Source organism: Ornithorhynchus anatinus, chromosome 5 (assembly GCF_004115215.2).
Source record: "Ornithorhynchus anatinus isolate Pmale09 chromosome 5, mOrnAna1.pri.v4, whole genome shotgun sequence".
Lineage (NCBI taxonomy): Eukaryota > Metazoa > Chordata > Mammalia > Monotremata > Ornithorhynchidae > Ornithorhynchus > Ornithorhynchus anatinus.
The window spans coordinates 59,015,478-59,027,514 of NC_041732.1; positions in this window are offsets into that span (position 1 = coordinate 59,015,478).

The following is a 12,037-nucleotide window of genomic DNA, read 5'->3' on the forward strand; positions in this document are numbered from 1 at the left end:
GGGATTCGAACCCATGACCTCTGACTCCAAAGCCCGTGCTCTTTCCACTGAGCCACGCTGGATATCACTCTGGCAGTTCAAGTCCAGGTTGGTCTTTGGACATTATTAATAATAATAATAGTAATAATAATAATGACGGTATTTGTTAAGCACTTAATATGGGCCAGGAGCTGTTCTAAATTCTAAGCCCTGGGGTGGATACAAGCAAATCGGGGTGGACACAGTCCCTGCCCCACATGGGGCTCACAGTCTCAATTCCCATTTTACAGATAAGGTAACTATGGCATAGAGAAGTGAAGTGGCAGCAGACAAGTGGCAAATTAGAACCCATGACCTTCTGACTTCCATGCCCATGCTCTAGCCACTATGCCATGCTGCTTCTCCAAGAAAGTGATGGGAGCTCTTTTCCTGGAGAGTAGGATTTGACCCAGCCTGAATTAACCATATGAATCCCAGCAAGCTGGACTTTACAGTGCCCCATGAGAAGAGAAGCAGTGTGGCCTAATGGATAGAACACACGTCTGGGAGTCAGAAGGACCTGGGTTCTAATCCCGACTCTGCCACTTGTCTGCTATGTGACCTTGGGCAAATCACTTCACTTCTTTGTGTCTCATTTGTAAAATGGGGATAAAGACTGTGAGCCCCATGTGAGGCAGGGACTGTGTCCAACCCGATTTGCTTAGTATCCACCCCAGTAATAATAATAATAATAATAATAATGATAATAATGTTGGTATTTGTTAAGCGCTTACTATGTGCCGAGCACTGTTCTAAGCGCTGGGGTAGACACAGGGGAATCAGGATGTCCCACGTGGGGCTCACAGTCTTAATCCCCATTTTACAGATGAGGTCACTGAGGCACAGAGAAGCTAAGTGACTTGCCCACAGTCACACAGCTGACAAGTGGCAGAGCTGGGATTTGAACTCATGACCTCTGACTCCAAAGCCAGTGCTCTTTCCACTGAGCCACGCTGCTTCTCTAAATAATAATTCATTCATTCATTCAGTAGTATTTATTGAGCGCTTACTATGTGCAGAGCACTGTACTAAGCGCTTGGGATGAACAAGTCGGCAACAGATAGAGACAGTCCCTGCCGTTTGACGGGCTTACGGTCTAATCGGGGGAGATGGACAGACAAGAACGATGGCGATAAATAGAGTCAAGGGGAAGAACATCTCGTAAAAACAATGGCAACTAAATAGAATCGAGGCGATGTACAATTCATTAACAAAATAAATAGGGTAATGAAAATATATACAGTTGAGCGGACGAGTACAGTGCTGTGGGGATGGGAAGGGAGAGGGGGAGGAGCAGAAGGAAAAGGGGAAAAGAGGGTTTAGCTGCGGAGGGGTAAAGGTAAATAATGATAACGTTGGTATATGTTAAGCACTTACTATGTGCAGAGTACTGTTCTAAGAGCTGGGGTAGATACAGGGTAATCAGTCTGCCCCAAGTGAGTCTCACAGTTAATCCCCATTTTACAGATGAGGTAACTGAGGCACTTAACTGAGAAGTTAAGTGACTTGTCCACAGTCACACAGCTGACAAGTGGCAGAGTTGGGATTCATTCAATAGTATTTATTGAGCGCTTACTATGTGCAGAACACTGTACTAATCCCTTGGAATGAAAAATTCAGCAACAGATAGAGACAATCCCTGCCCACTGACGGGTTTAGGATTGCTTGGCACATATAAAAACACATAACAAATACCATTTTTTTTTGAAAGAAGAGCATTCCACTCCACCACTTCTTTAGCGTTCACATCCCTGCTCAGGCCCTGAGTTCCTGTTTTCTGCACTCAAATGGGGTTGAAACCTCTTGCTTAACCTGTGTTGCCCTTAGGAAAGATTAGGACATCAATGTCGAGTTACTTGCATGATTCAACCTTTATGGCTGAGAGGAACTCACTGTTCCAGGACTGATCATTGATCACTGTGTCATTGATCCCCGGCTCCCTGGAGTTCCACCCGAGTGAGTGTCTCGTTTTACTGGAATGCCTGCTAGATGTGGGAATTAAACCGAAACGTACAGCTCCTGGCCGGGACAATAAAGATCAAGACTCTTTCCTTGGCGGTCAGAGTTGAAATTACAAATCGGAACGCCCAGGGCAAAAGCAAAGCATCGTCCATAGTTAGTCACCCCCAGGTCTAAGCACTGCCAAAGAATAAATTAACTTATCTGTTTCACACTTTCTTCATATATCAAATGGGGATTAAATCTCTGTTTTCCCTTCTAGGTAGACTGTGAGCCCCATGTGGGTGAGGGGCTCCGTCTAACCTGCTTATCTTGTATCTACCCTAGCAGTTATCACAGTGCTTGATATCACATAGTAAGCATTTAACAAAAACTATTATTATGATTAGTAGTAGTAAGATTGTTATGCTTATTCTTGTAGACTGTAAACTCACTATGGGCAGGGAACTTGTCTACCAACTCTGTTGTATTGTTATATTGTACTCCCCCAAGCACTGACTCCAGTGTTCAGCTTATAGTAAGCGATCAATAAATACAATGGATTGATTGATTGCTCTGCATACAGTATGTACTCTACAGATACCATTAATTCATTGATTGATGGATTAGATGCTCCCTCTGACCCAGTGCCTACATGCAGCCCTCCCACATAGCACTGAATGAGACTGCAGAAAATAGAATATTTTTCTTGGCATAAAACAGAAAAATGGTATGATTGGAGGGATGGAGAAAACTGCCAGGAATAGTGATCTGGGGAAGTGAAGCGGGAAGTAGAGGGAAAAAAGGTTGCCTAGGAAAAACAATGGAGAGTAGTTTTAGTCATGCACAAGTCCAGATTTACTCTAAAGCTCCTCCACGAACAAGGCCGGCCCCACAGTCATCTCACACAACTCATCTCACACAACTAGTATGGTCTAGTTGTGGTCTAGGTCATGGGTTCTAACCCCAGCTCTGCCACGTATCCACTGTGTGACCTTCTCTGGGCTTCAGTTACCTCATCTGTCAAATAGGGATTGATACTGTGAGCTCCACATGGGACAGGGACCCGATTTGCTTGTTTCCACCCCAGAGTTTAGTACAGGGTTTGGCACGTAGTAAACACTTGACAAATACCGCAGTTATTATTATTAGTGGAAAGAGCATGGACCTGGGAGGCAGAGGACCTAAGGTTCTAATCTTGGCTCTGCCAGTTGTGTGACCTTGAGCAAATCCTTGAATTTATCAACACCTCAGTTCCCTTCTCTGTAAAATGGACATTAAATACCTGGTCTTCCTCCCCAGTAAACTGTGATATTTAATCTGTCATCGGATCCTATCAGTCCTACCTTTGCAACATCACTATAATCTGCCCTTTTCTCTCCATCCAAACTATTACTCTGCTGATATAAGCACTTATCATGCCCTACTTGCTACATCAGCCTCCTCTCTGACCTCTCTGTTTCCTGTCTCTTCCCACTCCAGTCCATATTACACACTGTTGTCTGGATCATTTTTCTAAAGAACTGTTCAGTCCATGTTTCCCAACTCCTCAGGAACCTCCAATGATTGCCTATCCACCTCCACATCAGCATGAAACTCTTTACCAATGGCTTTAAAGTACTTAATCGGCTTGCCCCCTTCTACCATACCTCGCTGCTCTCCTACTATAACCCAGCCTGCGTACTTTGCTCCTCTAATACCAACCTACTCACTGTACCTCAGTCCTCACTGATGACCTCTGGCCCACATCTTCCTTCTGGCCTGGAACTCCCTCCCCTTTCTTAACCACCTTCAAAGTCTTAATAAAATCACATCTCCTCAAAGATGCCTTCCCTGATTAAGCCCTCATTTCCCCTAACCCCTCTCCCTTTTACATCACCTTTGCACTTGAATCTGTGTTCTTTAAGCACTCGATAGTCACCCCATCCTCAGCCCCACAACATTTATGTCCATATCCACAATTGATTTTAATGTCTGTCTTCCTCCTAGACTGCAAGCTCCTTGTGGGCAGTGAATATGACTGCTAACTCTGTACTCTCCCAAATGCTTAGTACATATGGATTGATATGATTAACTGAGTCTCATAGAGGACAGGCACTTTGTCTCTCCTGATTAGCAGCATAGCTTAGTGGAAAGAGCCCGGGCTGGGGAGTCAGAGGTCATGGGTTCTAATCCCGGCTCCACCACTTGTCAGCTGTGTGATCTTGGGCAAATCACTTAACTTCTCTGGGCCTCAGCTAGTTACTTCATCTGTAAAATGGGGATGAATACTGTGAGCCCCATATGGGACAACCTAATTCCCTTGTATCTACCCCAGTGCCTAGAACAGTGCTTGGCACATAGTCAGTGCTTAACAAATACCAACATTATTATTATTATTATTACTCACTGCTTAGGACAGTATGTGCTTAACAGATACTACAATTATTATTATATTATTATATTTCAATCAGGGTTCTACCTATTGGTGGGGGGGTGGAGGACACGCAGACTGTGGGAGATTTCAGCGATACTGAGTGGATCTGGAAAAAGACTGCAATAGGAGATCAGGAAGCCAGTAAAACAGTGGACAGGGTCCTTTTTTATGGTATGGGTTAAGTGCTTACTATGTGCCACCACTGTACTAAAAGCTGAGGTAGATATAAGCTTCTCGGGTTGGACACAGTCCCTGTCCCACACGCGGCTCATGATCTCAATCCCCACTTTACAGTTGAGGGGACCGAGGCACAGAGAAGCGAAGGGACTAGCCCATGGTCATAAAGCAGACAGGTGCTGGAGCTGGGATTAGAACTCAGGTCCTTCTGACGCTCAGGCCGTGCTCTATCCACTAGGCTACGCTGCTTCCTTTTCTCAGGTCAGCTGGATTCCAGGGGAAGAGTCTGGAAGCACCACTGACAAGAATTTCGAGGGCTAGGAAAGTGTGGGGGTTTGTGGGTGGGTGGGGTTGGGGAGGGGGAGGAGGAGTAGGCATCCATCATAAATTGACTGCAAGGGGTGGTGTATCTTCCTTGTGGGTTTGGGATCGGAAGGCCCAGAACACCAGACAGTTGGGGCTCTTAGAGCCTCATCCTTAACTATTGGGGGTTGGTCAAGCGCTTAGTACAGTGCTCTGCACATAGTAAGTGCTCAATAAATACTATTGAATGAATGAATACCCCTCTTAGCCCCATTGCATCCACAAACAGATGTCTTAAAGGGTAAACTCTTGCAGGTAGGGAACATGTCTACCAACTTTGTTACACTGTACTCTCCCAAGCACTTAGTACAGTGCACTAGACAGCTTACTGTGGTCACGGAATGTGTCTGTTTATTGTTGTATTGTACTCTCCCAAGCGCTTAGTACACTGCTTTGCACACAGTAAGCACTCAAATACAATTCAATAAACCCGATTGAATAAAATACAATTAAATGAATGCTCTGGACACAGTAGCGCTCAGTAAATACTACTGAAGAAGCAGCATGGCGCAGTGGATAGAGCATGGGCCTGGCGGTCAGGAGGTCGTGAGTTCTAATCCTAGCTCCACCACTTCTCTGCTGGGTGATCTTGGGCAAATTCACTTCACTTCTCTGTGCCTCAGTCACCTCATCTGTAGAGAAGCAGTGTGGCTCAGTGGAAAGAACCCGGGCTTAGGAGTCAGAGGTCATGGGTTCTAATCCCGGCTCCGCCGCTTGTCAGCTGTGTGACTTTGGGCAAGTCACTTCACTTCTCTGTGCCTCAGTTACCTCCTCTGGAAAATGGGGATTAAGACTCTGAGCCCCGTGTGGAACCTGATTACCCTGTATCTACCCCAACGCTTCGAATAGTGCTCGGCACATAGCAAGCGCTTAACAAATACCAACATTATTATTATTATTATTATTATTAAAACGGGGATTGAGACTGTCAGCCCCACGTGGGACAGGGACCGTGTCCAACTCGATTTGCTTGTATGCAACCCAGCGCTTAGTACAGAGTCTGACACGTAGTAAACTCTTAACAGATGTGATCATCATCATTGAAGTCGGGAGAGGACCGTGGACAAATGTAATAAATATCTTCCCTCTAGTGGAAGAAAGAAAAATTTCATTACAAGGAACGGTTCAAAACACTCAAAGACACACTCAAGATCAGGGGAAACCAGTTGGAGGTAAATAGTTACACTTCATCATTCATATTATAAAAGAAAGCTCTGAGCCAGGCCGATTCTCTCACGCTTTCAAAAATGAGGGTCCCAAGCCATTCCAGAAAATAGTGGCCTTAGGATTTCTTACAACTGAAACAGAGGAAGCGTTGTAAGGAATAGCAAGACACAGTCGCAGACAATGCTGCGTTTTGGTTGAAAAGGAGACGTCTGTTGTCAAAGATAATCCGACGAGGTACGCGCCAACCCAGTTGGCAGCAGGTCTCCTGGGGCACGAATTTCCTAAGGATCACGAGAGGAGGGAAAAGCAAAAACAGTGTTAAGCACTGCAAATGACAAACTCGACAGTACAATCAGTCTGTTTGCTGAGCACTTACCGGGTGCAGAGCACTGTACTAAGTGCTTAGGAAAGTACAATAAAATACAGTTGATAGATCTGTACTGTTTGTTTTCCTTATGGCATTTGGTAAGTGCTTACTATGTACCAAGCACTACACTAAACACCAAGTTAAATATAAGGTAACCAGCTTGGACACAGTCCCTATCCCACATGGGACTCACAGTCTTGATCCCCATTTTACAGGTGAGGTAACTGATGCACAGAGGAGTTAAGTGACTTGTCCAAGGTCACCCAGCAGAGAAGTGGCGGAGTGGGGATTAGAACCCAGATCCTCCGACTCCCAGGCCCATGCTCTTTCCATGAGGCCACATTGCTTCTCCCTAGTTTTGTGTGCCTTTTTCTTTTGATATCTCATTGTCTGAGTGTAGCAATGTCTGATTGTTGTAATTAGTTTACCAAAGTGCCACAGTATGATGGTGAATATGCCCAATGCTACCTTAAAGAAATGAACCTTCCCTGGCCCAGAAAACTATATTCAGTTCATTCATCTTAAATGAGCAATTGTTCACAAGTGGTTCAGAGATTGCAAGTAGGGTCTTACGAAGCGAGAGGTAAGAAGAAACATACCTAATAACAATAATAATAATATGTGAGAAGCAGCGTGGCTCAGGGGAAAGAGCCCGGCTTGGGAGTCAGAGGTCATGGGTTCGAATTCGGCTCTGCGACTTGTCGGCTGTGTGACTGTGGGCAAGTCACTTCTCTGTGCCTCAGTGACCTCATCTGTAAAATGCGGATTAACTGTGAGCTTCACGTGGGACAACCTGATTACCCTGTATCTACCCCAGCGCTTAGAACAGTGCTCTGCACAGAGTAAGCCCTTAACAAATACCAACATTATTATTAATAATTTGTTAAGCACTTACTATGTGCCAGGCACTGTACTAAGCTGATAGATACAAGCACATTGGATTGGACGCAGCCCCTGTCCCGCATGGGGCTCACGGTCTCAATCCCCATTTTACAGATGAGGTGAGGCACAGAGAAATGAAGTGACCTGCCCAAGGTCATAGAGCAGACAAGTGGCAGAGCTGGAATTAGAACCCATGACCTTCCGACTCCCAGGCCCTGGACAGAGATGCATTTCTAGTTTTTCCTAAAGCATAAGTGAGAGTGGAATTGGGGCAAGGTTAGAAGGGGCAGATGAGTTCAAAACACTGAAGTTACTTTTTTTAGGGGGTCAGGTCAGGCTAAGACAGGAACTTCATGGTAGCAGAACATTCTCAGTAGGTCCTGAATCAACCAATCCTATTTACAGAGCACGTACTGTGTGCAGAACACTGTACTAAGTGCTTGGGATAGTTCAACACAACAGACTCATTTCCTGCCCATGACGAGCTTAAGAAACCAGCTTTTGATTTTACTCCTAGCAAGCACATTGTGGTATTTGATAAGTGCTTACTATGTGTCAAGGGCTGTAATAAGCACTGGGGAAGATACAAGATAATCGGGGCTCACATAAAGCTTACAGTAGAGGGAGAAGAGGTACTGAACAGCAGCGTGGCTCAGTGGAAAGAGCCCGGGCTTGGGAGTCAGAGGTCATGGGTTCAAATGCCGACTCTGCCCCTTGTCAGCTGTGTGCCTGTGGGCAAGTCACTTCACTTCTCTGGGCCTCAGTTCCTTCATCTGTAAAATGGGGATGAAGACTGTGAGCCTCACGTGGGACAATCTCATTCCCAGCGCTTAGAACAGTGCTCTGCACGTAGTAAGCGCTTAACAAATACCAACATTACTATTTTACAGATGAGGGAAGTGAGGCAGTGACTGTCCAAGGCCACAGAAGCCGGGATTAGAACCACTCAGCTCCTCTGACTCCCAGGCCCTTTCTCTTTCCACTAGGCCACACTGCTTCTTCATATACTCTCCCAAGTACTTAGTACACAGTAAGCACTCAATTAATACGACTGAATGAATAAATATACAGTTGTCCTTTGAATTCAGAGAGAGATCAGGTCCTGTGGATGGGTGTTTGCTGAAGGATTCTCTGCCACGCTGCCCCCCCCTTTCCCTCTGCTCCCCCTCCCCTCCCCCAATCCCACCCTCTGCTCTTCCCCCTTCCCCTCAGCACTGTGCTCATTTGTATATATTATTACTCTATTGATTTTGTTAATGAGGTGCATATCTCCTTATTCTATTTATCTTGATGATGATGTCTTGTTTTTTTTGTTGTTTTGTTTTGCTGTCTCCCCCGTTTAGACTGTGACCTCGTCATTGGGCAGGGGCTGTCTCTGTTGCCGAAATGTCCATTCCAAGCGCTTAGTACAGTGCTCTGCACATAGTTAGCACTCAATAAATACTACTGAATGAATGAATGACACACAAAAGAAGAGTTGGGACCATTTACTAGCCTCTTAGCCAATGGAGGAGTATGAACAGCAGCAAGGGGAAGCAGCGTGGCCTAGTGGATAGAGCCCGGGTCTGGGAGTCAGAAGGACCCGGGTTTTAGTCCCAGCTCTGCCAATTGTTTGCTGTGGGACCTTGGGCAAATCACTTCAATTCTCCGGACCTCAGTTACCTCATCTGTAAAATGGAGATTAAAACAGCGAGCCCCATGTTGGGACAAGGATTGTGTCCAACCTGATTATCTTGTGTCTACCCCAGCGCCCGGGGCAGTGCTTGACACATAGTAAGCACCTAAGAAATACTAGAATTATTAGTAGTAGTAGCAGTAGTAACAGGATAACTCACCCACTTGGAAATGCTGTAGGAAACACGAGGGCACAGTAGCGTCTCTTGCTGAAAGAGGTCTCACAGACATGTTCTGTTCCACAACCACACACTGCACCTGTTAGTCCTCCTGTTGGATACATTGAGGTGAGGGAGTATGGATGGTTCAGAGTAACCCAACACCGTTATTAGAAAAACAACTCAAGTTCCGCCCTGCTGAAAGTAGTGATCATCTCCCTATTCCCGACTCTAAATTTCTAACACATCTAGAGCTTGGCAGTCAACCTTGGAAATAAAGTGAGGTGTAGGATGGAATAATAATGAAATATCAATCGATGGTGTTTAATAAGTGCTTCCTGTACTAAGTGCTCGGGAGAGTGTAAAACAATAGATTTGTATTGGGCCACTTATCAAAGCCACAGTTGAGAAGCAGTAGGGCCTAGTGGATAGAGCACAAACCTGGGAGTCCAGAAGGACCTGACTTCTAACCCCGCTCTGCCAGTTGCTTGTTGTGTGACCTTGGGCAAGTCACTTCACTTCTGTGTGTCTCAGTTTCCTCAAGTTTAAATAGGAGGCAAAACAGGTATTTAATCTCCCCATTTTTCAGTTTTCTCAACTGCAAAATGGAATTTAAATACCTGTTTTCTCTCCTACTTAGACTGTGAGTCCCCCTGAAGGACAGGGACTGTGTCCAGCCTGAGTTGTTTTACCTACCCCAAGCACTTAGACCAGTGTTTGACAGTGCTTAAAAAATAGCAATTAAAAAAAAAATTGGGAGACAAGATCCTATCAGCCCTAGAGGAGCTGATAGACGAACTTTCCCTCTCTAAGACGTTTGGAACTATTTCCTGCGGAGGAAGAGTATGTGGCAGTAAAAAGAAAATGCCTTAAAGCAGAGCTTACCAACCAGAGGTACAGTAATGCTTTTTAAGGGCTATAGCCATCATGGCAGCCAATGGAGATAAATCCTGGAAAGTCCAGGAGCCCAGCAAGGAGCAGATGAGGACAGAATACTTTGCTCAGGGTTCCAGGCTCTCAAGCAGAGCAGCAATTTCTTCACCATCTGCTCTGGCTTCACCATAAAGGAGTCTGGGCGAGGAAGAAGGGAGAACCCAGGATGGGGAAGTACATGAGAGGGACCAAACTACCAGGCTGTAAGCTCATTGTGAACAGAGTGTCTACCAACTCTGCCATGTTGTACTCTCCCAAGTGCTTAGTGTGGTGTTCCACACAGTAAGCGTTCAATAAATATGATCGATTGGTTCAGGGGAAGCCAGGAGACCACAGGGAGACAGTACCTGAAAAACAGTGAAGACCCTTCTGTTGTCGTAACAGCTAATCCAGTGGTCTATTGCTTTTCCGAACAAGGGCAGAGCAGGGAAAATTTAGGACCAATCTTCCAAGTCCAACAAGGATGCCCCCTAATTCCATTATATTGTACTCTCCCAAGCTCCCAAGCACAGTAAGTGCTCAAAAAATGCAATTTATTTCTCCCTGGGCTCATCTTTCTGTAAGGCAGAAGGCGAAAGTCATCTCCATAACCAAAGTTACAACCAAATGAGAGTAGTAGTCACCTACAAGCAAAGTGGTGGCATTGGAGGTCAGGAGTCCAACATTGAACTTCCATTCTACTATGTTCAGTTGAGGGTAGGTCGGGAATGAGAAGCACAGAGATCATGGCCTAGAACTCAGGAACTACCAAGGCAACTGGGCATGCCGCTGGGGACAAGGCATCAGCCTCTGCTTTTTTTTTTTAATTGGTATTTGTTAAGTACTTACTGTGTGCCAGACACTGTACTAAGTGCTAGGACAGATACAAGCTAATCAGGTCCTACATGGGGCTCCAATCTTCATCCCCATTTTACAGATGAGGTAACAAGCACAGAGAAGTTGTGACTTGCCCATGGTTACACAGCAGACAACTGGTAGAATCAGGATTGGAACCCAGGTCCTTCTGATTCCCAAGCCTGTGCTCTGCCCATTAGCTTCTCTTTGGCCACAATTAGATCTTATTCGTGAAGAAATCCTGGTGAGGTCTGCTGCACCCTGGCTGCCTATTCAATTAATGGTATTTATTGAGCACTTATTGTGTTCAAAGCACCGACTAAGCGCTGGAGAAAGCATACTACAACTGAGTTGGTAGAGGTGTTCTGCCCCCACAACAAGCCTACAGTCTAGAGGTAGAGACAGGGGACTCTGGGCCTCAGTGGGAAAATGCCTGGTGGGGAAGGTGGGCATGAGAGGTGCTGGGCAAACCACTAGCACTTCAATCAACTCTTCCCCACAGGTTCTCAAGATTAACCATTGTTCTTAATGGGACACTCCACCACCACCATCATCATCATCAATCAAACCAATCAATTGTATTTATTGAACACTTACTGTGTGCAGAAAGCTGTACTAAGCGCTTGAGAGAGTACAATAGATTTGGTAGACATGTTCCCTGCCTGTAACCGCTTATAGTCTAGAGGAGGGACACAGACATTAATAGAAACTATGGATATAAAAATAAATGCTGTGGGGCTAAGGGAGGGGTGAATAAAGAGAGCAAATCCAAATGCCATCCAATCAATATTCCTAATTTAATGTCTGTCCCCCTCCTCACCGGATCTACAGCATGGCTCAGTGGTAAGAGCCCGGGCTTGAGAGTCAGAGGTCATGGATTCGAATCCCGCCTCTGCCACTTGTCAGCTGTGTGACTGTGGGCAAGTCACTTAACTTCTCTGTGCCTCTGTTACCTCATCTGTAAAATGGGGATTAACTGTGAGCCTCACGTGGGACAACCTGATTACCCTGCATCTACCCCAGCGCTTAGAACAGTGCTCGGCACATAGTAAGTGCTTAACAAATACCAACATTACTATTATCTACATGATAAGGGATTGTGGGATTGTA